General features: G+C 37.1%; 1 protein-coding gene across 2 annotated transcripts in view; it reads right to left on the bottom strand.

The window, feature by feature from the left end:
* ANKRD6 (ankyrin repeat domain 6) overlaps window positions 1-25696 on the bottom strand; it is a 168095-nt gene that overhangs the window by 124720 nt on the left and 17679 nt on the right. The gene's annotated exons all lie outside the window — the stretch shown is intronic.

Below are 25696 nucleotides of genomic sequence, written 5' to 3'. Positions count from 1 at the left end.
CACCACCAGAAGCACCACCAGTACCACCACCACCACCACCACACCTCATGACATTACAAAACAGATGTCAACAGTCTTATTTTTCTAAGGTCTGCAGAAGAAATGCACAAGATACATGTATATGAAATGTTGGTAATTAGTGACAAATTATCCTCCAAATAGATTTTGTCAACTTATACTCCCACCAGTATCCGATAGGAGTGCCCATTTTCCTATCTGTTCACCAACATGGACATAATCAGTCTTTTTATGTTTTTATTTTTGAGAACTTGATAGCAAAAAAATCTCATTTTTGTTTCCTTTGTATTTCATTTATTGTCAGTAAGGTTAAGCATCATTTTATTTTTAAAATGCTAGGGGAACAAATGTACCTACAGAACTAAATTTGGTTATTTTCTCCTATTAATCTGCCGCATGTCAATTTGATTATTAGACCAGCCAGAAGAACTAAGAGGGAAAAGGGGAAATTTTCCCCTCCCTACAAAGGAAACAACACAATGTTTGCCAGCAAACCCTTCTCTCACTGTGACAGAGCACCCTCCACCCCTGACCTGCCTCTTTCAGGCACATATATTCCAGTGTGTCACCATGATTGCAGTGCTTTTGTTACTCTCCTACAGTAGATATGCTGTCAACATAAGTGGGATTTAGAGTCTAGCAGAGTGGAGAGTACAGGAGTCATTTTGAAAGAAGCTCAGGATAGAACAGAAATAGCTCACTTGGAGGGCTGATCTTTTGGGATAGTTACATTTCAGACAGACAACGGCCTAAGAGAGTATAAACAGAGGCCAATGCACACATCTGCTAGTTAGAAACCAGCACAGACACTCAGAGGGCAAATCTCTGATGGTGCAACGCCCTTTAAACAGGTTTGTTCAGTTGGAGGAAGGAACCTAAGGAGGAGGGGTTCTTCCATCCCAAACAAACAAGCAAAAGAACAACACTTTACTTTCTAGGAAAGGTTCGGTCTTCAAAAGAGGGAAATATTGAACTATCTTAAAACGCTCCACAGAATCTAAAAGACTAGAATAAAACAAACTGATTTGTTAATAAATTTCACGTGATTATTAATGGCAATGTAAACCAGCATTTCTGAAAAACAATTGACCTTTTTAATACTGTTACTCTATCACTACGGAAATAATTCTAATTATGAAAAAAGCTTCACGCAAAAAGACGTACACTGCAGCATTATTTATAAGAGCCAAACATTGGAAACAGAACAGGGAGACTTCTGTCCAATAAAAGAGAATGAGTCAGAAAACCTCCATCTCGTAGAATATTACACTGCCTTAAAAATGATGTTTGAAGGTTCACATTCTTGTCTCAGTAACGTATTATTGGGAATCTATTCTAAAGAAATAATCCCAAAACACAGGAAACTGATGTTCAAACTACTAGTCAACGAAAGAATCGTTAAGTACATAGGCTCCTATTGGTTCTTGAAAACTCAGCTCTAGTAGTACTTCTCCCGGAACTCTGGCCCAGCTCTGGGCATCGCCCATCGTAGCATGACCCCAAAGTTCTATATGTGTGTGCCAATCTAAGCACCTTAACCGCAGGGAACTTGACTTCACTGATTTAGTAATCCCACCATCCAGCACAGTGCCTGGCACAAAGTAAATATTCATCCAAACATCTGTGTTATGTAAGATTATATAATCAATGTATCCATTCGCTAGGGCTCTATAACCAAGTACCACAAACTGGGTGATTTAAACAACAGAAACTTATTGTCTTGCAGTTCTGGCGGCTAGAAGTCTGAAATAAGGTGTTGGCAGGGCTGTCTCCTTCTGAGGGCTGTGAGAAAAGGATCCATTCCGGGTCTCTTTCCTTGACTTGCAAATGGCCATCTTCTCTTCGTTTCTTCTCAGCATCTTTCTTCTAAGCACATCTGTCTCCAAATTTCCTCTTTTTATAAAGATACCCCGCATATGGATTAGTGCCCAACCTAATGACTTCATTTTAACTTGATTACCTCTATAGAGACCTTATCTCCAAATAAAGTCACAATCTGAGGTAATGGGAGTGAGGACTTCCACCCATGAACTGGGGCGTGGGGGGGACACAATTCAACTTTTAACAATTTAGAGATTTATGAGAGTTCACAGTGATAATAAAATACTTATTTTATAATTTTTAGTAGGGAAATGGGGTTAGATATATTTATGTATCCAGCAAGAATTCCTAATTTGGATTTTTAAAGAAAAGGATCCATGACCAACCACCCCCAAATTAAGAAGCACTGATCATATAATGTCTCAAATATTTTTTAAAGAAAAAAATGTGAAGGTGATAAACCAAAATGTTAATGGTATTTGCCTCTGGGTGATGAGATTACAAATGTTTGGTATTATTGTCCAATTTTCTGTAACAATTTCAAATTACTTTTAGTCAGAAAAAACCTCACTTTTTTAAAAAAAGGAAAAATGGTATTTTAAAAGGGTTTAGAAACATGGAAATGAATATGTTTTTACACAAATAAAAAATAAAATATTGGGAAAAGATAGGAAGAAAATATATCATAATGCTCACAGAGTTCGTTAATAGAGGTTATAGAAAGAGTTGTCTGTATGTCTTCCTATTTTGTTGTGCTTTACAATTTTTTTCATAATGACTGTATTACTCTTAAAACCAGAACAAACCAATAAATCTTGTTAGTTAGGAACATGCAGTTTAAGTATTTGGTTGTATATTAAATATTCAATATTAAGGGCTAAATTAGCAAGTTATGGCACAATAAAAAAAATGCAACATTACAGAGCTTTTAAATGACCATTAGGAAAGATATGTAGAAACAGGAAACAGCTTATGAGACAGTTCTGTGAAAAAAATAAAATACGAAAATACACACACTCATTATAACTGGTAAAATATATACATATGTAGATGGTAATTTGCAAAAATGAAAACTTATTAAGAGTAGGATTATGCATTATTTTAAAAAGATTCTTTAATATAACTATACAGTATTTTCATTTTAGAAGTCTTTATAAAAATGTTCTTCTCCAAAAATATCTGTACATTTTACACTAAAACAGCTTATAACCATTCCAAAAATCAATTCCTTGACTAGAAAATGGCTAGCAACACGTCAGGCCTGTCTGGCTCCCCACAAACAACTCTGAAGTACTTCTCTACAACTCAGTGGTTGGTTTCAGTTTCACTGGTGGTGGAGGTGCACACGAGTACAACATTTCTAGACAACAATATGGCAGTATCTGTTAAACCTATAAATATTCACTCCCTTTGACTGAACATTTCCACATCTGGGAATCTGTCCTACAAAAACAATTTCACACATATACAAATGGAAAGGTAACAAGAACAAGCAACTAGTCTACTTAGGGGTGGCCCTTTCTCAAAGTGGGTTATGAGAGGGGCAGTTTCATTTAGAAAAGCTGACGAGAAAGAGACCTAGAATAACCACTAAATGAAAAACCCACGCAGCGTTGATTTGTCCAGTTTACTACTTCCTTTGCTGTCTTTATTTCTGGCAACTGGCCAGAAACAAAGGTGCTGATTCTACTCTACATGTTCCAGTCACATGCATGCCAGTACAGCTGCTCACACACAGACTCAATTGAAATAAACACATTTTAAATTGTTCTCTTTTTTGCTCCTAGTTTCACAAACAGCATTTAGAATATGGTAACCCTTACTTTGAAAATAGTCATGGAAGGAGAGCCATATGTGCGCAGCTCTAATATTTTTGCTTAAATAGGAAATGTCCAGATCTTAGGTTGGGCTCCTAGGGTTTGTTTCCTAAAAGAGTGTTTCCATGCATCTAGAGAGGCTTGGGATTGTTGCTGACAATTTACAAATGAGTTAAATTTCTCATTTTGCACTGACCCTATGGTTCACTCAAAGTAGAAAAACTCTGATCAGGTTAAGAACACAGGTGAAGTCAGATCTCCTCAGTGCAGGCTGCAAAGGAGCCAGAGGAAAAGCACAATTTATTCAAGCCACAATGAAATTAACCCTAGGTTTATTTCTAGGCTATATCCAATGTAATACTATCATGGGCAATTTTTTAGATTAAAAAAGACGAGAAAAAAATTCTACAAATTATTGCTATGAGAGTTCATCAGATGAAAATATCTTTATGAACTCTGATGATATTTATTGGTGGACCACTACATTCTGCACGTTTTCTTTATCTCAAGCTAACGACATCTTTAGAGATGTGAAGAAAAAAGATAAAAAGACGTTAGGTGAGTTGTGCAGTGTTACAGTGTGGGGTCCTGGGAGAAGTCTGACCCATAAATGCTACCTCCTGCATCCCTTTGGTCTCCAGCCATACAAATTGTCAATTTTTAAGCCTTGAATTTCACCATGAACTGGACTGATAGTTGTTTAGAAAATAAAATTTTCTAAAAAACCACATTGGTAATGTGAGATGTTACCGTTCAAAATAACATCGATATCTATGCTTGTTAATAAACACTTTACACAGAAATTTTCTGGTGAGACTTAAAATTAGGCAATTCTAGAAGGATACACATAAAGATGAGCTTTAAAAAGGATGGAAAAACCAAGAAGCAACACCTTTCAAGTAAAATGTTTTAAAAGATGTCAGAGATATATGCTTTTTAAAAGATTCTCTAGACCTAGGCCATTGATTACATAAATAAAGACATAGGCAAGGGAGGAAAAGCTTATAATATGCATAAATTTGAAATTTAGGATACCAGGTTAGGGAGAAAATATCTAATAAGTCTTATTAAAGAAACCATTAAATACAAAGTATAAGCAGTACACGATGACAACATAGAGCAAGGCAGGTGACTTCAGGGACGGATGGGAGGTGAGGGAGCAGGCAATGGCCTCTCTTCCTCTGGGGCTTTTCCTCGCCAGGTGTGGGCCCAGGCACCTGCAGGTGCAGGAACCTCCTCACAGGATGGAAGCAGACACAGCAAGTTGGTCTGAGTGATCAGCAGACATGGGGACGAATGACTCTGCTCTTCCAAAGGAGACCGTGGGGCAGGCAGCGTTCAACGACCTGATTCACCTCGGAAGCCTCTCACAGCACCACCAAAGGGAGGCCAACAGACTGGTAGACCTAGTGAGACACTGTAGTGGGGGTGGCAATACAGCTCCCCACTTCATAACCTGGAACCAGGTGCATTATAAGCACCCATCACTCCAAGGTTTTCTGGAAGAATCCACAAGTGATGCATTCACACACCTAGCATAGGCTATCCTAGAGGGGTCACAGAAAAGGACCCAGCAAGGTTCTGACAGGTGTACCAGGGAGCAGAACTATTGCCAAAGAGAAGGGAAGACCTGGAAGGCGCAATGACCTCCAGTAACCACTCCCCAGCCCCTCAGGGACCTACAATGGACAGGATCATAGCTACCTAGAATTTGATCATATGAGCTTGTTCTGGAACGTTAAGTAATATGTACACATTCATAACTGCATTTATATTTATGTATGTAAAGATGGAAGGGAGGAATGAAGGGCTGCAGGGGGAGAAGGATGTTCACCACTTGGAAAAAACAGGTGGAACTACGTGACCTTTTAGCTAATCCATTATCTATGCGATCCTGTGCAAACCTCCACACATTTATTTAAAAGAAAGGTCTTCCAAGAAGCTATTCCAACAGGCACTGTACTCTGCAGTAGCTTCTTGGCTGAAACTAGTTATAGTATAAGAAAGTTCCTATAAAAACTAATTGACAAAGGAAAGAATTAAGATTTCTTCTGCCTGTTCTATTACAAACTATATCACTAGTAACCAAATAGTAAAGGAGATAAAGTTTCTCTTTACATTTCAGCTAATAAAGAAGGAATGATATAATCAGAATATTCTTTTAGCAATACCCAATGGATTATGGATCTAGACATTAAACATCAACGGCTGCTAAAAAAGAGAAACAACCAGCCAATGCATGCCTCCCGATAAAGGAACACACCACTATTTATGAAGTAGTCATGTCAAAATAAATTGAACCTGAATATGACCAAGCTTTTGGACGCAACTATCAATTTATAAGAAGTACTGGGGACATAAAAACATGCTAAATGACACCACAAGAATACAACCAGCAAAATCCAAGTGGTGTAAAGCTCTACAAGACAAAAACCTGCTTTCATCAAAATATAGTTCACAAGGAAAGAGACAGAAAGAGAATGAACAGGCAGGTGACCAATAAAAAGAGAATCACATTGACCAATTCAATATGTGGACCTTATTTGAATCCTTATTCAAAACAAAATATTTTAAAAATCTTATAGATATTGGAAATTTGAACACTGACTATACATGATGTTATTAAATAATCATTATTTTTTAGGTGTGATAATGGTAGTGTGGTTATTTTAATAAGTCCTTATCTTTTATAGCTACATATTGAAATACTTACAGGTAAAATAATTCAATGCCTGGGATTCACTTCAAAATAATATGGAGGGAGACAGTGTTTGCAAATATAGATGAAATAAAACTGACCATTAGTAGATAATTACTGAAATTGGGTTATAGATAAGTGAGGATTCATTATACTATTTTGTCTATTCTCATTTCTGTTTAAAGTTTTTCATAATAAAAAGTTGGGTTTTTTTGGTTTTGTTTTAAAGGGCCTGTGAGGCTACTGAAGGCTGACTGATAAGCCAAAAGGCAATCATTGCCCCTCTCTGATCATTCAACAGCCATTTATGAGAGTTCTTCAATAGATCACTTAGCTCTAAATTTCACGATTTATTCTCTCATCTTTTTACATGTAAGATACGCTTATTACTCAGGATAAGTTATAAGTTCTGCCAACGAGAATGATAAGGTTACCACAACCCAGGCCTATGAATAGTGGCCCTGGCAGAGTGGTTTCAGTGGGTTGGAAAGACCCAGGACACGAGAAATAGAAATAGTAAGCGTAGCAAGATCTTTCATGAACATTCAATGAAAATGAAAATAGACAAGAGAGCAAAATTCAAGTTACAGGTTTGACAGAGGAGGAAAATAACCTATCATTATTAGAATTTATATATTGTAAACCTCCAAGACCCAAGAAAAACAAACAATTTGAAACAAACTATATGAAACAACTAGAGAGCTTAAAAAATGGCTGTTAAGGGTTGAATTGTGTCCCCCAAAAAACAGTTGCTGAAGTCCTAAGCCCCGGTACCTCAGAATGTGACCTAATTTGGAAATAAGTTCTAGGCAGATGTCGTCAAATTAAGATGAGGTTATTAGGGTGGATTCTACCCCAACATGACTGGTGTCCTTAGTCAAAGGGGACACAGAGACAGACGTACGGTGAGAATGCCATGTGAAGATAAAGGCAGAGAACAGGCTGATTCAATTATAAAACTGGGAGCACCAAAGACTGCCAGCAAACCACCAGAAGCTAGAAGGGAGGCATAGAACGGATTTTCCCTCACAGCCCTTGAAAGGAGCCAAGCCTGCTGACACCTAGCCTACAGAACTATGAGACAACACACTTCTGTTATTTAACCCACCTAGTTTGTAGTACTCTGTTACAGCAACCCCCATAAACTAATATGGTGGCCATTTACAAAAACGATACTAAAATAAATGATCTTTGAATACACCATCAAAAAAAACAGTCAGAAAATATAATGATAGATGATGCTATTCAAAATAACAATTTTTTAAAAGTACAACACACCTAGGAATAAATTTAATAAAAAATAGGCCCTTTAATAAAAAAATAGGCGCTATGTGAAGAAAACTGTAGAACCTACTGAGGAATGCATGTGAAAGATGACTTAAACCGGAAGATAAATCTTGTTCTTAGAAAAATTCCTCAAAGGAGGTGTCTATACCTCTGGCTCCAATTTCTCTCCGTTTCCCTCTCGAATCCTCCGCAGTCAGGCTTTCCGCTCCATTACTCCACGACGACTGCTCTTATCAAGGTAACTAGTGATCTCCATATTGCTGAACTCCAATGTCAATTCTCAGTCCTCAGCCAACTTGACCCATTAGCAGCATTTGAGGAAGTGGATCCTTTTTGCTTAACTTTGCTTGGCTTCCAGGAAAAAACTCGCTCTCTTTCTCTCTCTCTCTCCCACCGCTCCCCCACCCTACCCCACCTCCTCCTTTTCTTCCCACCTTTCCGGCCACTCCTTCCCAAATCTTTTCTTTGCTCCTTCTCATGTCCCCCTAACATTAGGTAGTCCCAGGACTCAGTCTATCTATACTCATTCTCTAGGTGTCTCACGCCTTCTCATGGCTTCAATTACTTTCGAGTGCTGATAACTCCAGCATTTGACTTTCCAGCCGGGATCTCTCCTCTAAACTCCAGACCTCTCTTATTTTGTCTCCTACTCTTCTCTGTGCCTGTCTAACCACAATGGCCTCTCCTCCTGTTCTTTGAAAATACTAGCGTGTGCTTACCTCGGGACCCTTGCGCTTGCTGTTCCCTCTGCCTGCAATGCTCTTTCCCCAGGCATTCACACGGCTTGCTCCCTCTGTACCAGCACTTGACCGAAGTCAGGACTCAGTGAGGTCTGTCTGACCACCTTACGTTAAACATACAGAAGCATTTACATTCCCTATCTCCTCTTTAGGCTTTCCTCTTTAGTACTTTTGGCTATTTAATATTTTATGTTCCTTATTTATCTTGTTGATAGTCAACCTCTCCTGTAATACACATTTCCCCAAACACACTCTAGATCAGAGTTGTCCAACAGAAATATAATGTGAGCTACATATGTAACTTAAAATTTTCTAAGTACCCACATTAAAAGCAACAAGTGAAACTCATTTTAATTATGTATTTTATTTGACACAATATATCTGGAATATTATCGCGCCAATATGCAGCACGAGCAACACTTACATGCTTAGTAACCACCTGTGGCCAGTGGCTACTGTATTGAGTAGCACAGGTCTAGAATGCAAGCTCCCTGGATGGCAGGGATTTGTGTGGGTTTTGTAACTAGAAATTGCTTGGTGCATAGCAGGCAGTTCATAAGTTTCTTTGAAACAATGAATGATTCAGTTTTATATTGATTCTCTAGCCAATAATCCATATCAAAGCACGAGAATTTTTTAACTTAAGAAGAAGATTTTAAAGACCATCTGCAAAGCAAATATGGGAAAAACTCAGAAAATAGGAAAAACAAAGGGTTTGTTATCCATTAGAAATTATAAGACAAATATAAAGATAAAATGTTATATATACTATATAAAATAAAAGATAAATACAAAAATAAAGCCAAAGACTAGCAAAAGAAAATATAATGTTTCTACAATTTCAGAAATAGAGACCTTTTCAACTCAATCATAAAAGTAAAAATATTTAAAGGAAAATTGTGATAGAAATCATACCATGCATAATTTTTTTAAGTCCTTACAAATGAATAAAGAGGAAAAACACTCAAATAGTAAAATGGACAAAGGATCTGATTAGGCAGTTCCACACACAAACTAAATTATAAATTCCATCATAGGGCTGGAATTATTTGGACTCAGGCTTCTAGAATAATACAGTAAATAGTAGTCACGCTAACTGAAGGAAAACTAATACATACACATACACACACACGGATATTAACTTACAAAATGATATTCAACCTCAGACTTAAAAAAAAAGATATTTTTAAACCATAAAACTAGCAAAGATTAGGATGTCTGACAATATCCATGTTGGTGAGGGTAGTGAAAAACCCACTCACTACTTTGCCTGGGTACAACTGTTACTGAAGCAAAGTCCGTGTGCCCAACACTTCTAATGGCCAAAACTCAAAATGTCAGAGTTGGGAGTAAGGAAAGGCTTATTAATCGAGAAGGTGCCAACGGAGAAGATGGGAGACCTAATCTCCAAATCCATCATAAGAAAGTACTGGGGGTGAACACACAATGTGATCTATAGATGATGTATTACAGAACTGTACACCTGAAATCTATGTAACTTTACTAATTGTCACCCCAATAAACTTTAATTAAAAAAAAAAAAAGAAAGTAGAGAGTTCAGGCTTCTTTCATGTCAAGGGAAAGGGCAATGGGAGGGGCAAGAGGTGATTGACATCTGGGTGGCAGCAGGGGTCTGAAGAGACTGTGTTTAGTCTGTTGACCGTAGTTGATGTGGGTCTGGTCAGGAGGTTCCTAAAAATCTTTGATAAACAATACAGACTTGCCTTATCTCCACCTCGGGAAAGCCACCTTCTGGCAAGGGGTTATTATTGTAAAATTCAAGCTGAAAGCAGAATTCTTCTAATGATTAGCGTGTCTATATGCAAGATCAAGGAGAAGCTATTAGCCTGAAGGCCATGGGAACAAAGCAGGATTGAAGGAGATGGAGTCAGAGAGGTCGAGCATTTCACTCTGGTACACAACTTTACCTTTCTGATGGGCAACTGAGCAATAACAGCACATATATTTGATCCAGCAATTTCACATCCAGGAATTTCTCCTAAAGAGTTAACAGGGAGAAGGGAGAGTTTAAGGAGAGCTATAAAAAGATGTTCACTACTGTCACAGTTAATTTTATGTGTCAACTTAACTATGCAACAGGGTACCCAGATATTCAGTTACACAGTATTCTAGGTGTGTCTGCGAGGATATTTCTGGATAAGATTAACATGTAAATCAGTAGACTGAGTAAAGCAGATTGCCCTCCCCAACGTGGGTGGGCCTCGTCCAATCAGGTGAAGGCAATCTGAATCGAACAAAAGGCTGAGCAAGAGAGAATTTGTTCTCTCTGCCTGAGGGTCTTCCAGTTGGGACATCAGTCATCTCCTACCTTTCAACTCAGCCTGGAACTTGCACCATCTGCTCTCTTGGGTCTCAGACCTTGCAGCTTAAGGGACTTCTCAGCCTCCACAATAACGTGAGCCAATTCCTTATAAGTGTGTGTGTGTGAGAGTGTGTCTCCCACTGGTCCTGTTCCTCTGGAGAACCCTAACTAATACAACTATAGTGTTAGTTATACAAGCAGAAAAATACAGGAAAGAATGGGCATACTCATCAAAAAGGGGTAAGTTAAATAATTTTTTTATTCAATGGAATATGTTACAGCCACTTACAGTAACGATGAGGATTAACATGAGCTGACTTGGAAAGATGTCCCCATCACATTGTTGAATTTGTTTTGTTTTTTTTAAAAGCAGGGTCCAGAACAGCAGGTATAGTATGATTTCATTGATAGAAAATTGTGCATCATGTACATGAGTGTGTATATGTCTGTGAAACAGGACAGGATGTTTAGTAAAAAACAATTTATCTCTGGGTAATGGTATTTTGGATGACTTTTAACTTCTTTAAATTCTATATTATTTGCATTTTTCTCCAATGAGTTTGTTTATCAGGAAAATCAGTGATGCTATTCTTACCCATTTAAAAAAGTTCATAGAGGAAAGAAGAAAGATAGGGCTGTATGTAGCAGGAAGGGAATTTGGGTAAAGAGAGAGTTTGGGTTACAATAGGAGAAATGAGAACGTTACTGAGGGGGGAAGAACAGAAGGGAATGAAATACTGAGTACTGACTGAAAACCAAGCAGTTGGAGTTCACTGATGGGATCCAGGAATGGAGGAGTTGGTTCCTACCCTCAGGCAAGAGAGATAAGGGTCTACAAATGTAAAAATAATTCCAGATGAGTGACACAAGAGCTACAGAATGCAGAGGAACGCTGCCAACGGGAGGGATCTGAAATGGAATGCTAGAGGAGACGGTGTCACTTCCAAGGTGGGTCGGATTTCTCTGCACAGAGGTGGGTGGTAAGAAAAGTACTCCCTACTCAAAGCCTAGGAGGCTACTCAAATCAACAGGATATAATTTGGGGGTGAAAGGGAAGCTAATGACGAGACTGGAAAATTAATCTGGAGCTTATTGTAAAGAGGCTTGAAGAGGGTAAGGACTTTGACCAGAACTCAGTTGGAATTTTAGGGGGGCTGGGCAGTGCACTGACCCACTCCTAACGATGCTCAGGATGTATTAAGCCAGTGGGTGCTTGTTGGCCTTACAAATTGAAGGAACTTGACCATGGAGGCAGGGAAAGCCCAGTGAAAAAGCTAACATGACTGATAGGAGCTAAAGTTCTGAATTTAAATGGTGGCAGCAGGGGTGGCCGGATGGCTCAGTTGGTTAGAGCACGAGCTCTTAACAACAAGCTTGCTGGTTCGATTCCCACATGGGATGGTGGGCTGCGCCCCTGCAACTAAAGATTGAAAACGGCAACTGGACTTGGAATTGAGCTGCGCCCTCCACAACTAGATTGAAGGACAATGACTTGAAGCTGATGGGCCCTGGAAAAACACACTGTCCCCTAATATTCCCCAATAAAAAAATTAAACAAAAAAAAAGGTACATGGTGACCACAGAAGTAGAGAGTGACATGAAAAACATCATGGTAGCAGTCTGTATATGAAACATTTGACATTTACAACCTGGGGAAACCTAATCCAGACAAGGTTGAGCTGATTATATGGGTTATGCTGTCAATCATTTCACATAAAGAATTTTACTCAAATTCCACATCTTATAAACAGGTGTTTCCTCTTCTCCTTCTGCAACTTTTGTGCTGGGTACAGGCAAGTGAGGAGGTAATAACTAAGAGTCCGAAAGAAAATCGGAAACCTGACTGACAAAAACCTTTGTGCCTCATTTAGAAAGGACTGAATTTATAAGACAAGTCTCAGACAATAATCATTATTCATGAGGCAAAAAAAAAAAACAGACGCAGAAAGGGGGTGGAAGAATAGAAGGGATGGAGACAGGAGTCAGGAGAAGCTAAGAAACTCAAGAACCACATTTGTAATACAAATGTTTACAAAGGGATATGACTTGGGAATTTTATCAAAATATTACTAAAAATTCTAAATACAGATTAAGTTGCCAGAGAAATAGTATAAAACCATTTAGGTGGCTGAAAAAAAGTCATAGCCACTCAGAAAAATTAAAATAAAAAATTTAATTCTAAGCAAACTTCCACATTCAGCCATCAAAAAAGAACATGCTTACTATGGCTAAGTATACAAATGACATCTAAATATTTATAAATCATATTGATAAGAACTCAATTTTTGCTCTCCTGATTTATGCAGATTTTATGTTTCCCCATAGTCTGTTCTTACTTTCAAATAAAAGATTGTAGGTAATACAGAATATTTCATTAAACTTTGAAGAGAAAAAACTTAGACAAGTAAGATAAGCACCCTCATTGTTACCCATTAAGTAAAATGTGAATTTTTAGATTCAATGACTAGAACTTCAGACATCTCCTTAGAGTGAGAGGATAAGCTACAAAAAAAATCATCTATCATCACACGCTTGGTGAGAGTCACCTAGTGGTTTTTTTGGAAGGCTTTTCTGGTTTTTCTTAACCGTCTGGGGGTGAGGGTGACTTGGAGGGCAGCTTGCAAAGTAAAGAAGGTGAAGTGAGAGACAGACACACTGCCTTAGGAACTCTGTCGGTGTAACGGGCATTTTTACGGCTGTTTTACATTCCAAATGTGTTTGAGGGTATAAGTAAAGTTTCAAGTGGCCCTCTTAGGGAATTCACTTCAGCTCCAGGCTTCACAAAAATACATGCTTCAGGCTCAACCGTCAAAACGCTACATGGATGAATGATTCCCTCAACATAAGATGCATTCAGGACCTATATGTGCAGGAGGCCTGAGCAGCAATGCTCTGCCCTACACAGGGTGAGCTTTTGTGATACTCTTCAAAGAGAATCGGTGAAGCATAAATCTTTTGCAACGGTTCCAATCTTTCTAAGAATACCACCTTTCAAGTCATTGGGATACTACGCATTATGAATTCAGCTCCAGAATCACAAAACTCTGTGGGCCTTCCATCTTGACTTTTGATCTATCTACCCAGGGAGTCCTTGATAGACACAGGGCATAAACAGTGTAGCTGACTGTAAGAGCTTAAACACTAAGACACTGTCCAGTAAATAGTCAAGAATCTATCAAGATATCATAGGTGTAAGCATGAAACAGAATTCATAATACCTAATCAGAATGAATGAAGGATATTGTATCCACAAAGCAAACTGTACGTCAACTCACCAAGCATCTGATCATAGAAGGAAAAGAGACTTCCCTATTATGTCTATCAGTAACATCAAATTGAATGTAAAAATTACAATCCATACTGACAGGAGAGCAAGAAAACAAACTCTCACATATTGCTAGCAAAATTTCTGGAGAGCACTTTGGCAGTATGTGTCAAAAGCCTTAAAAATACAAATAAATAACTTTGAACTCAGCAATTTCACTTCTCTTCAAGAAAAGTAACCTCAAGAGTAAGATTAACATACAAGAATGTTTATTGAAGCATTACATGTAAAAGAGAAACACCGGGAGGCTCCTAAAGCTTCAACACTATGGGAATAATTTAATAAACTGAAATATATCTAGACACTCAATGCAATTCTTTTAGATATAATGATGTTAAAAATTAGTATGGGAAAATGCTCCTGATATATTATTAAGGGGAAAAAGTTACAAAATAGCATGAAGAGTATAATCTCAGTGTTGTATACAAAAAATATATAAGGATATGTACCAATATAGTAATAGTGGTTACCTGTAGGTGGAAGCATTGTAGATGTTTGCCTTCTTTTCTGCTAATTTCTATATTACTACTTTTCTCCTATGAATATGAATTAATTGTGCTGGCTAAGTACTTTACCCATAACAACAAAATGAGGTATATACTATTATTATTCCCATTTTAAATATAAGGCACAGAGAGGCTAAGTAGCTTGCCCAAGATCACACAGCTGGCATGTCATGGAATCAGGATTTGTCCTAAATTGACCTAGCTCCGAAGTCTGATCTCTTACCCACTTTGCAAGGAGTCACATTTTTTAAAGAATTTAAAGCCTGAAATCTATGTAATTTTAATAACAATTGTCACCCCAATAAATTTAAATAAAAAAAAAAAAAGAATTTAAAGCAAAATGCCAGATAATCTACGATTACATGCACTACAAATTCTTCAAGAAAGAGGATCCTCTTTGTGAGCCAGAATTTCCAGGGCAAATCGGGCAGCAGGCGATAAAGCCGGAAGTTCTTTCCTGTCTCACCCGGTTGTCCCCTTTTGTTTAGGCTTTTACTCGGACTATCTGAAAAGTCACCTATTTTCTCCTCTATCACCATCCTCCCTCCCCTCAGCACACACAAACACGCAGCATTATCAAATTCTCATGCTGCAATTGGCAATATTCCAGTTCCCTTCCCAGCCCACAACAATTACCCAAGAATTTCTCTCCTGCTCCTAAAACCAAGGTAGGGCCCACACAAACACTTCTTCAAAGTTCTATCTAGACATATTACAATTTAATTCGCAATCCAGTGTAAAAAAGTATTGTCCATTTCCCCTACACACACAAATGTATACTATTTTCCCCCTAAGGAAGTTACAAGGTAGTTTAGATGGAAGCAAGTAAGTTCTTAGAAAGATGTTATTAAAATACTAAAGACTCTTGACAAACTATGGTGTGTCTCATATGAATAGGGCAAGATTATAGGATCTTTTCCTGTGTATCATGTGACATTCCTGTTCTGGGCTCCAAACAAGAGCCTGACAGATGTAAGTGCTTGTAGGTAACACTCTGACCATCTGACCCATCCAGGGCGCATTGAGATTTCTGCAAGGGAGCACAGATGATCAAATTGTAAGGGACTAAAGAAAAGTTTTCTGTATCTTAAAGGAAAAAAATATTACTAATCAGTATAAAGCAAGCTCCAGCTATCTGATGTTCTAAAATTAGACACTTGATCAGGTTATAAAGAACTGAAGTTCCTGCCGGTGGAAGTAGGAATTTAGACAACTAGATAAAATATCACCACTAGTGATGACATTATCTTATTAAAGAACAATGACAGCTTTTTAACTTCGGGGGCTGATAATAGTTCTCCTCAGTTACAGTTCATAAAGGAGTATTTTATTCTGTTATCGCAGACCTTATTAAAGGGCAAGCCTCTCTTCCTCAGGGGTTGTGGTTTTACATCTAACCGACAAATTAGATTGATCCATATTTCCAGTACACAAATATATATTATTGGATCTTTGTTTTGCAAAAATGAACCTAACAAAATTGCCTTTCCTAGGACTGAGACTAGTTAGTATGATCTTTTTTTTTAAGACTTTTATTACAAAAATAGCTAACACACAATATTGTGTCAGTTTCAGGTGTACACAACAGTTATTCAACATTTATGTACCTAAAGAAGTGATCACCATGATAAGTCCAGCAACCATCTGACACTGTACCACGCTATCACAATACTATTGACTATATTCCCCATGCTGTACATTACATCCCCATGACTTAGTTGTTTTATACCTGGAAATTTGAACCTTCTATCCCCTTCACCTTTCCCTCCCTTTTCTAAGTTTTCAATTACAGTAAACATTCAATATTATTTTATATTAATTTCAGGTGTATGGCATAGTGGTTAGACATTTGTATAATTTAAAAAGTGATACCCCTGACTAGTCTAGTACCCACCTGGCACTATACATAGTTATTACAGTATTATTGATTATATATTCTCTATGCTGTATTTTACATCCCCATGACTATTTCGTAACTACCAATTTGTACTTCTTAATTTCTTCACCGTTTTCACCCTGTGCCCTAACCCCCTTTGCATCTATCACCCTGATAAATCTAGCACCCATCTGACACCATACATAGTTATTACATTATTGACTATACCCTTATGCTATACCCTACAGCCCCATGATTACTGTGTGACAACCAATTTGTACTTCTTAATCCCTTCCCGTTTTTCACCCAATCCCCCAGCCGGCAACCATCAAAATGCTCTCTGTATCTATGAGTGTTTCTGTTATGTTTGTTTGTCTGTTTTGTTTTTTAGATTCCACATATAAGTGAAATCACATTGCATCTGTCTTTCTCTGTCTGATATACTTCACTCAGCACAGTACCCTCCAGTAATAAGATCTCTTTCAATGATAAAGATTTATTAATAAATAGTCCTAAAATTCGTATGGAACCACAAAAGACCTCAAATAGCCAAAGCAATTTTGAGTAAAAAGAACAAAGCTAAAGGCATCATACTACGTGATTCCAAAATATGCTATAAAGCTATAGTAATTAAAACAGCATGGAACTGGCATAAAAACAGACACATAGACCAATGGGACAGATAAAAGAGCCCAGAAATGAATCCACACATTTACAGTCAGTTGATCTTACACAAAGGTGCCAAGAACACACAATGGGAAAGAACAGTCTCTTCAGTAAATGGTGCTGGGAAAACTGATTATCCACAGGCAGAAGACTTAAAGACTTAAACGTAAAAATTGAAACTATGGAATTATTAGAAGGAAGCATAGGGGGAAAGCTTCTTGACATTGGTCTGAGCAATAATCTTTTGGATATGACACCAAAGGTATAGGTAACAAAAGCGAAAAGAGACAAATGGGATTGCATCAAATTAAAAAGCTTCTACACAGCAAAGGAAACAATCAACAAAGTGGATAAACAACCTACAAATGGGAGAAAATCTTTGCAAACCATGCAAAATATATAAGGAATTCAAACAGCTCAGTAGAAAGAACATAAATAACCCAATTAAAAAATGGGCAAAGGACCTGAATAGACATTTCTCAAAAGACATACAAATGGATAACAGATATAAGAAAAGATTATTAGTTATCAGGGAAATGCAAATCAAAACCACAATGAGATATCACCTCACACCAATTAGAACAGCTATTATCAAAAAGACAAAAGATAACAAGTGTTTGCAAGGATGTGGAGAAAAGAGAACCTTATACACTGTTGGTAGGAATGTAAATTGATATAGCCATTTGGAAAACAGTGTGGAGTTTCCTCAAAAAATTAAAAATAGACTACCTGATGACCAAGCAATCCCATTTCTGGGTATACATCCAAAGGAAATGAAATCAGTATATCAGTATCTCAAAGAGATATCTGCATTCCAATTTTCATTGTAGCATTATTCACAATTGTCATCATACGGTTTCAACCTAAGTTTCCATCAATGTATGTATGAATGTATGTACAGAATATTATTCAGCCTTAAAAAAGAAGGAAACCTCTGTCACTTGCAACAACATGGATGAACCTGAAGAACATTATGCTAAGTGAAGTAAGCCAGTCACACAAAGACAAATGCTGCATGATCTTACTAATATGTGAAATCTAACAAAGTCAAACTCATAGAAGCAGAGAGTAGAATGGTTACTGAGGGTGGGAAGAGGTGAGGGATGTTGGTCAGAGTATAAATTTGCAATTATGTAGGATGAATAAGCTACAGATCTAATGTTCAGCAAGATGACTATAATTAATATTGTACTGAATACTGAAAATAAGCTAAGAGAGGCATTTCAGGTGCTCATCACACACAAGAAAGGTATATGAGGAGATGATACATGAATTAACTTGACGGTAGTAATCATTTCACTATGTGTAGAAAATCATCATGCTGTACACCTTAAATATATACCATTCTTATTTAGAAATAAAATAAAATTGTGTAAAAGAAAAAAGTTTCTTGAACCAGGCCCAAAAATAAGCATCAAGTTTTTCGTTTGTTTGTTTGTTTTTCTGTAAAATAAGATTATCCAAAATAAATAATAGTTTCTACATATTCTTTTCTTATAATTTGTTTTTATTTTTCAATTACAGTTGATATTCAATACATTAGGTTTAGGTGTACAACATAGTGATTAGACATTTATATAACTTATGAAGTGATTACCTCAATCAGTCCAGTATCCACCTGGCACCATACATAGTTATCACAATATTATTGACTATAATCCCTATGCTGTACTTTATATCTTCACGACTGGTTTTATAACTGCTATTTGTACATCCTAATTCCTTCCCCCTTTTCACCCATAGCCCCAAACCCCTCCCATCTGGAAACCATCAATATGTTCTCTGTATCTAGTTTCTATATATTCTTTGAAAAACTCATAAGATCTCCAATTGGGTGAAATACTGCATTAAGATATAATTATTTGTAAAATATGATATGATCCTTTAAAAAATTCATATATTTCACCCAGTAATTTAATTTCTGATAACCTATATTAAGGAATTAGAGTATAAAACATATATGTACAATAAAGTTTCAGTGTTATTTTTTTAAATGACATACTAGATGTTTCTTAAATGTCCAATAATAGGAAACCAGTAAAATTATGGTATATCCGTGATAAAATATTTTGCAGTTATTTAAGAAATCATGTTTTTGAAACATGTTATAGCACGAAAAATGCTCACAAAAAAAACACTCGGTGGGAAAAATAAGTTACAAAACTGCTAATACATTTTGCTTTAAAAATATATATATATATATATATATATATATATATATATATATGAAAATATAGAAACATCTTAAAATAGGAGGAAAAAAACTATGACCCAGCAATCCCATTCCTGGGTATATATCCAAAGAAAATGAAATCATCTCAAAAAGATATCTGTACTCCCATGTTCATTGCAGCATTATTCACAATAACCAAGGTTATTGTGTCCAATGATGGATAAATGGACAAAGAAAAAAATGATATATATACACATACACACACACACACACACACATACATACACAATGGAATTTTATTCAGCTTAAAAAAATAAAGAAGGAAACCTATTATTTTCAACAACATGGATGGACCTGGAGGGCATTAAGCTAAGTGACATAAATCAGACAAAGATAAATACTGCCATGATCTCATATGTGGAATCTTAAAAAAAAAAAAAAATAGCTGAACTCATAGAAACAGAGAATAGAAAAGTGGCTGCCAAAGGCTGGCGGGTAGAGAAATAGGGAGAGGTGGGTAAAAGTGTACAAACTTTCAGTTACAAGATGGATAAGGTCTGAGGATGTAATGTACATGGTGACAATTGTTGATAACACTATACAGGTATCATATAATTGAAATTTGCTGAGAGAATAGAACGGAAATGTTCTCGCGCACATGAAGAATGTAACTATGTGAAATGATGGATGTGTTAATTAACTCAGGGGAGAATCCATTCATAAAGTATGTATATCAAAACGTCATGTTGTACACTTTAAATACCTTACAATTTTATTTCAATAAAGCTGAAACAAAAAGCGGGGGGCAGGGGAGGAAACAAGATGCCTCATTATGTTAACAATGGTCTCTGATTAAAGAAGCTTATTCAACACCTCCGCTAACTTCTCTCCCACCAAAGGCCCCCCTCATGTGAGAGAAAAGGCATAAAGATAAGGCACATTAGGGAATAGAACATGGGAGCGACCAAAAGCAGAAGAGAGATTTCAACAGTTGGGGAAGATAGAAAGCCAGTGGAAAAGTGGCAATTTGATTTTTCAGGGGTAGGAGAAGAAGCCTCGGCTTGGTGTGTAGACAGGGGGCACTTGGAGAAAGGGACAATTTTGCCCTGCAAAACTCTGCGGGAGTTTGGGACTTATAACCACTTGGTCCTGGGGTGGACACAAACACAAATTGAGGAGAAAATGAAAGTCTACAGTTGTACCTGGCCATCAGTGCCCCACACGCAATGATTCATGATGATGATGCTCTCTGTCTCAAACATTTTAACGTTATCAGGTTGGTGCAAAAGTGATTGCGATTTTTGCGATTATTTTTAACCTTTGAAACCGCAATTACTTTTGCACCAACCAATAAAAACGATGCACCTCCACCCCGTACACACACACACACCTGAATCGATGCTGGTACTGAAGAGTGAGCAGAGTGAAGATGCACATCTGGCCATGCTCCTCCCGTGATCTCTCAACCAGTGGGCATTCACCACAATACCGCACTTCCTCGCCCAGCCGCTCCTTTACTCCACTGAGGTTTCCCTTTATGCCTTTATTTCCTGCGTAGCTAAAGAGTTTTGACCCATAACGCCTGACAGAGATGTGTGATAGCAGTAAACGCGGTACAAAAGTGCCTGAGGCACCTCGCAGAAGGCAAAAGATGCAACTTTAAGACCAGCAGGTAAACCGGGACTGCTGGACGTATCTCTTGGGAAGCTGGACATCCCTGGGAAGACAAAATGGTGTCTGGAAGAATCTATGGCCAGAGTATATCAGGACTTCAGGGAATGTGGTGCCAATAACGTTTCCAAAAGAATTATGCATAACCCCACCTGTTTATGTTGATTCATTGGGCCCTGGCATTTTTTCAAATCACATGCTAAGTTGAAAGGGGGGGGTCTTGATTATGAACAGTCAACTCCTCAACTCCAGGCACAGAACACCTGTCAGCCAAGCACCTACTCGCACATTATCAGGTGCAGGGAATTTCCTTCAAAATTTCTCATTTTTATTATGACATATTTTACACATATAAAACTATGCAATATACGAAAGTTATGAAGATAGTAATAAAACTCATTTCCCAATTCAAAAACTAGAATGTAACCAATAACACTGAAACTCTTTATGCTCCCCACCAGTGACAGCCCCAAAGTGTAAGCTCTGTTTGAATTTTTTGTCTACCTTCCTTTGCCTTTATGATGATTTTGCCACTTATGGATATATCCATGAGCCATATACGGTGAGGTGCGATGAAAAAATATGGTAAATGTTTAAATTTAAAAAGATTATTACAGTAAAAGACATATTGCCATTAACAACCTCCAAATACTCCCCCTCGCTTCAAACGCACTTATCCCATTGTTCTTCCCACTTTCTGAAGCAGGTCTGGAAGTCCTCTGTCGTGGGTGTCTTTAGTTGCGCTGTTGTGGCTGCCTCGATGTCCTGAATCAATTCAAAACATTTACCTTTCATGGTCATTTTGACTTTGGGGAAGAGCCAGAGTTGCATGGTGCCAGAGCTGGTGAATAAGCTGGATGAGGACACACTGTAATGTTTTTATTTGACAGAAATTGCTGTATCAGAATCGATGTGTGACGCAGAGCATTGTCATGATGTAGGATGATTTACGGCATGCTTTAAAATACACCTTCTCCCAACCATAGCTCACACGTGACTGACTGCACTGAACAAATTGAAACTTGGCACACACTGTTACTAAGGTTCAATGTGCCATTTCCCATATTGAAGATCCCTGCCTTTCAGTTGGATGGCACTCGGCAACAGCATTCACCGTATTTTTTTTATTACACCTCATATCATTTAGTTTTATTTTTCAATCTGTAAAATTATTATCATATTGTATGAATTCATCTGTTTGTCTTTTTTTTTGTTTTTTTTTTTGACATTATAAGTTTCTTCTCTAGAGAGTTTGAACAGTTCCTAAAACAAGACCTTAATATACACTATAATTATGCTCACAGAGCCTCCAACTGCCTTTTATTCTGAAACATGAACAGAAAACCACGGATCACCAAACATTCAAAGAAAGTTTCCAAAAAAAAGAACAGGAGAGACCATGATAAATAAAAAAAAATAACCCTGGAGCAAACTGAAATAATGCTGGTAACTGACAAGATCTTAAAATAAAATTTAAAAAGTATTGAATTAGTAATCTGATATTAAAGTGTTATAAAACAAGTTATAGTGAAAAAGCAGTGATCAGAATGATCAGAGAGCATAAGAGAGTTCTTGGAAATAAAAAAATGACTGACAATATTTTTAAAAATTCAATAGAAGGATTGGAAATAAGACAATCTCCCAGGAAGTAGAACCAAAGACAGAGAGAGAGACAGAAAAGTTAAGCAAAACAGAGGCTCAACCCAATATCTGAGTACCAGAAGTTTTAAAAGAGAAAACAGAGAAAGAGAAGAGGAGAATTATCCAAAGAAATGATAGAAGAAAATTTCCCAGACATAAAGGGCATGAGTCTCCATATTGAAAGGGCCAAGCATTCAGTGCAATGAATGAAAAAAATCACCCAGTGGTTGACATTTCAGAATTATCCAAATTCTCTAGACGGAGAAGAAAAAAGTTGTTTTTCAAAAGAAGAAAAGGATCCATTTCTTTTTCTCTTTTTCCTCACCACTCTGGAATGGATTTGACAATATGTCACTTATAACCCTTTGAAGATGTAAAAAAAAAAGGCATCCAATTTTTACACTAAAAGCCCCAGACAGTTCTAGATGTAAACGACTCCCAGTTTATTGCTAATGTTAAGTAATGAGATCTGGTGAGTTTACAAAGCACTGTAATAAAGTTAGAAGCTACAGCTATAAATAAAAGCTAGTTTTGGAAGGGATGGATGTTCTTCACTTCACTTTTCTAGTTCTGTTTCCCACAAGCTGAGAGACCTTATGCTGAGCATATATTGTGAAGCAGGAAATCAAGTCCCCACCATGAAGATGTTAAAAACTAAAAACTCTTCTTGAGAGTCAGTACTTAAGTACTTTTCTGTGTTTAAAAATGTCCCTTAAAAATTAATAAAAAGGGCTCCAATAACAAGAGATCTGTTAAAACAGAAAGTCGGTTATAGGAAATTTCCAAAGACAATCTTTTATTATCTTATCCAACAGACCCTATTCTGTCTCTAAAACAAAACGTTATATATGAAATATGAAAAAAACAGAACACAGACTTGTGAACCCCACTCCAATCAGGACTTGAGCGTACTGGCACTTCATAAACAATCTAGTCATCATAAGTCACCGTGGTTGTCGTCCTACAGGTGCTCTTTGGTCCTTACCAGCCAGCCACTCCACTCCGGGTCTCTAACCTGCAGCACAAAGACATCTTTGTTCCTGAGGCAGACAGACAGAAACCAACAGGGAGCTTGTATTACATGTTCAGAAAGAATTGTTTATTATTCACCCATCTCTGCGACAAATAAATTTCAATACTTGACTCTGCAAAACAGCCTGGTCCCACATAAACACAAATACTGCAAACTTCTTTCACTACATTTTTTAAAACTAGCAACTAGTCACCTCAAATGAGCCTGTGGAGTGAGATAGAATATAAATGTGTTGATTTTTAGTTATATTTTTATAATATAAATTGTATGAAACAGTGCAACAACTACTCAATTTATTAGAGAAACTTCCACAGGTATAAAGATTCAATAACATAATTTTTCATCTTCTATTCACAAAACCTTGCAATGAATAATGCACTCATTTCTACAGCCATGTAAAGTCCAATCAAAGTACAATACATTAAGGGGCTCATACTCTTCTCATTTTAATAACATTCCTCATCTTCCTTTATGAATGGCTGTAAAACATCTTTATGAATGAATGAATTTATGAACAAATCTAAAAAATCTACAAATCACCAGAGAGACTAACAAATGGGTCCTAGAGCAAATTAAGCCCGAAACATTCCTGGAGGCAAAAATGACAAAACTGAAGCTGTCCTACTTAGGGATCTTTGGAAAAGAGAATAATGCTGGGAAAATTAGAAGGCAGCAGGAAAAGAGGAAGACCTAATATGAGATGGACTGACTCCATAAAAGAAGCCATAGGCATGAGTCCACAGCAGCTGAGCAGGGCTGTTGAAGACAGGACACTGTGGACATCACTCATTCATAGTCACCATGAATCAGAGCCGCCTCAAAGCACGTAATACACACACACACACACACACACACACACACACGTCTTTATTTAACAAATGATACTGAGTTATAAGTGAATGTGGACTTTAAAAATTTTTTAATTCTAAAGTACGAGCATTAGCTTTGCAATAGATGTAAGTTGGTTTAACATAAAGCCATGAATCTCATGCTTCCCCATACTGCTAAATCACTTGGGTGATTATATATCTTCCTACAAACAGCACATAATACTATAGCACAAGTTCACAATCTGTCATAAGAAATCTCATCTCATAACAATTCCATTCTCTCCTATCACCTAATAATTCTCCCTACCAATCACCTTTATTCTGCTCAACTTGCTTCCCCTCCTTTATATGTTCTTCCTGCTCTGGCACATGCACTTGTCATTTCCAGTAGTCTCCTTCCTATGTCACACAAAGGCATATGTAATATTTGAAACCATTGATCCCAATTTCAGGAAACTCAGTAACTTCAGAGGTATATATATGAATCTCCTGAAACTAACACTCCACTTTTGAATTCTAGAACACTGATATGGCATTAGTACAATCCAGCTATGGTGGATGATGTGACTCGGAGATAATGATCTCATTTCTTCCTCTCCCCCTCCAGTGATTTTCATCCCGAAATGATCCTAACTAGCAGATGTAGCAGAATATTCAAGGCAGAAAAATTTTTTTTTGAAAATGTATACTTTCTAAGTCTTGTCACTCTACAAGGCATTTTTGAAGCTCCGCTGATTTAAATAGTTGCTTATCTAAGTTGGTTTGGCTTATAAATATTGCCCATGTTCTCTCTCTCTAAAAAAAAAGAAGAAAAAATTAATTTTTTTTTATCATCAGTCATTCACTGATGATAACTATATGACTATCCAAATGGATCACTGTCAAGCAAGTTTCCTGTAATAACTATCTTTCAGGTCCCATTATTCCTCTATCTGGTATGCTCTAGGAAAATGCTGTCAGGACCCTCACATTGAACACATGAGGAAGAGCCCAAATAGGACAATTTCTAAGACTGCCACAAAGGAAAGTGAATCAAAAGTAAAATGCTTTATTTCCTAAAATGTACACTCTCTAGGACCAAGGATAATATTTAATCAATTTTATACAGTAACAGCATAGTTCTAGAAATAGCAAAAATACTATTGTCTACTTTCTTTGTCTATAATAATTACTTTGTCCAGAGCAAATATTTGTGGAAAGAAGTAAAGATGAGGCCTGACACATCTGCTTATAATTGCCATCACGTTTACATAAAAACAGCCCTATGCCTT

The sequence above is a fragment of the Rhinolophus ferrumequinum genome, chromosome 3 (genome assembly GCF_004115265.2).
Source record: "Rhinolophus ferrumequinum isolate MPI-CBG mRhiFer1 chromosome 3, mRhiFer1_v1.p, whole genome shotgun sequence".
Taxonomy (NCBI): domain Eukaryota; kingdom Metazoa; phylum Chordata; class Mammalia; order Chiroptera; family Rhinolophidae; genus Rhinolophus; species Rhinolophus ferrumequinum.
The sequence above is the reverse complement of the archived record's forward strand: the minus strand, read 5'-3'. Positions and strand labels throughout refer to the sequence as shown.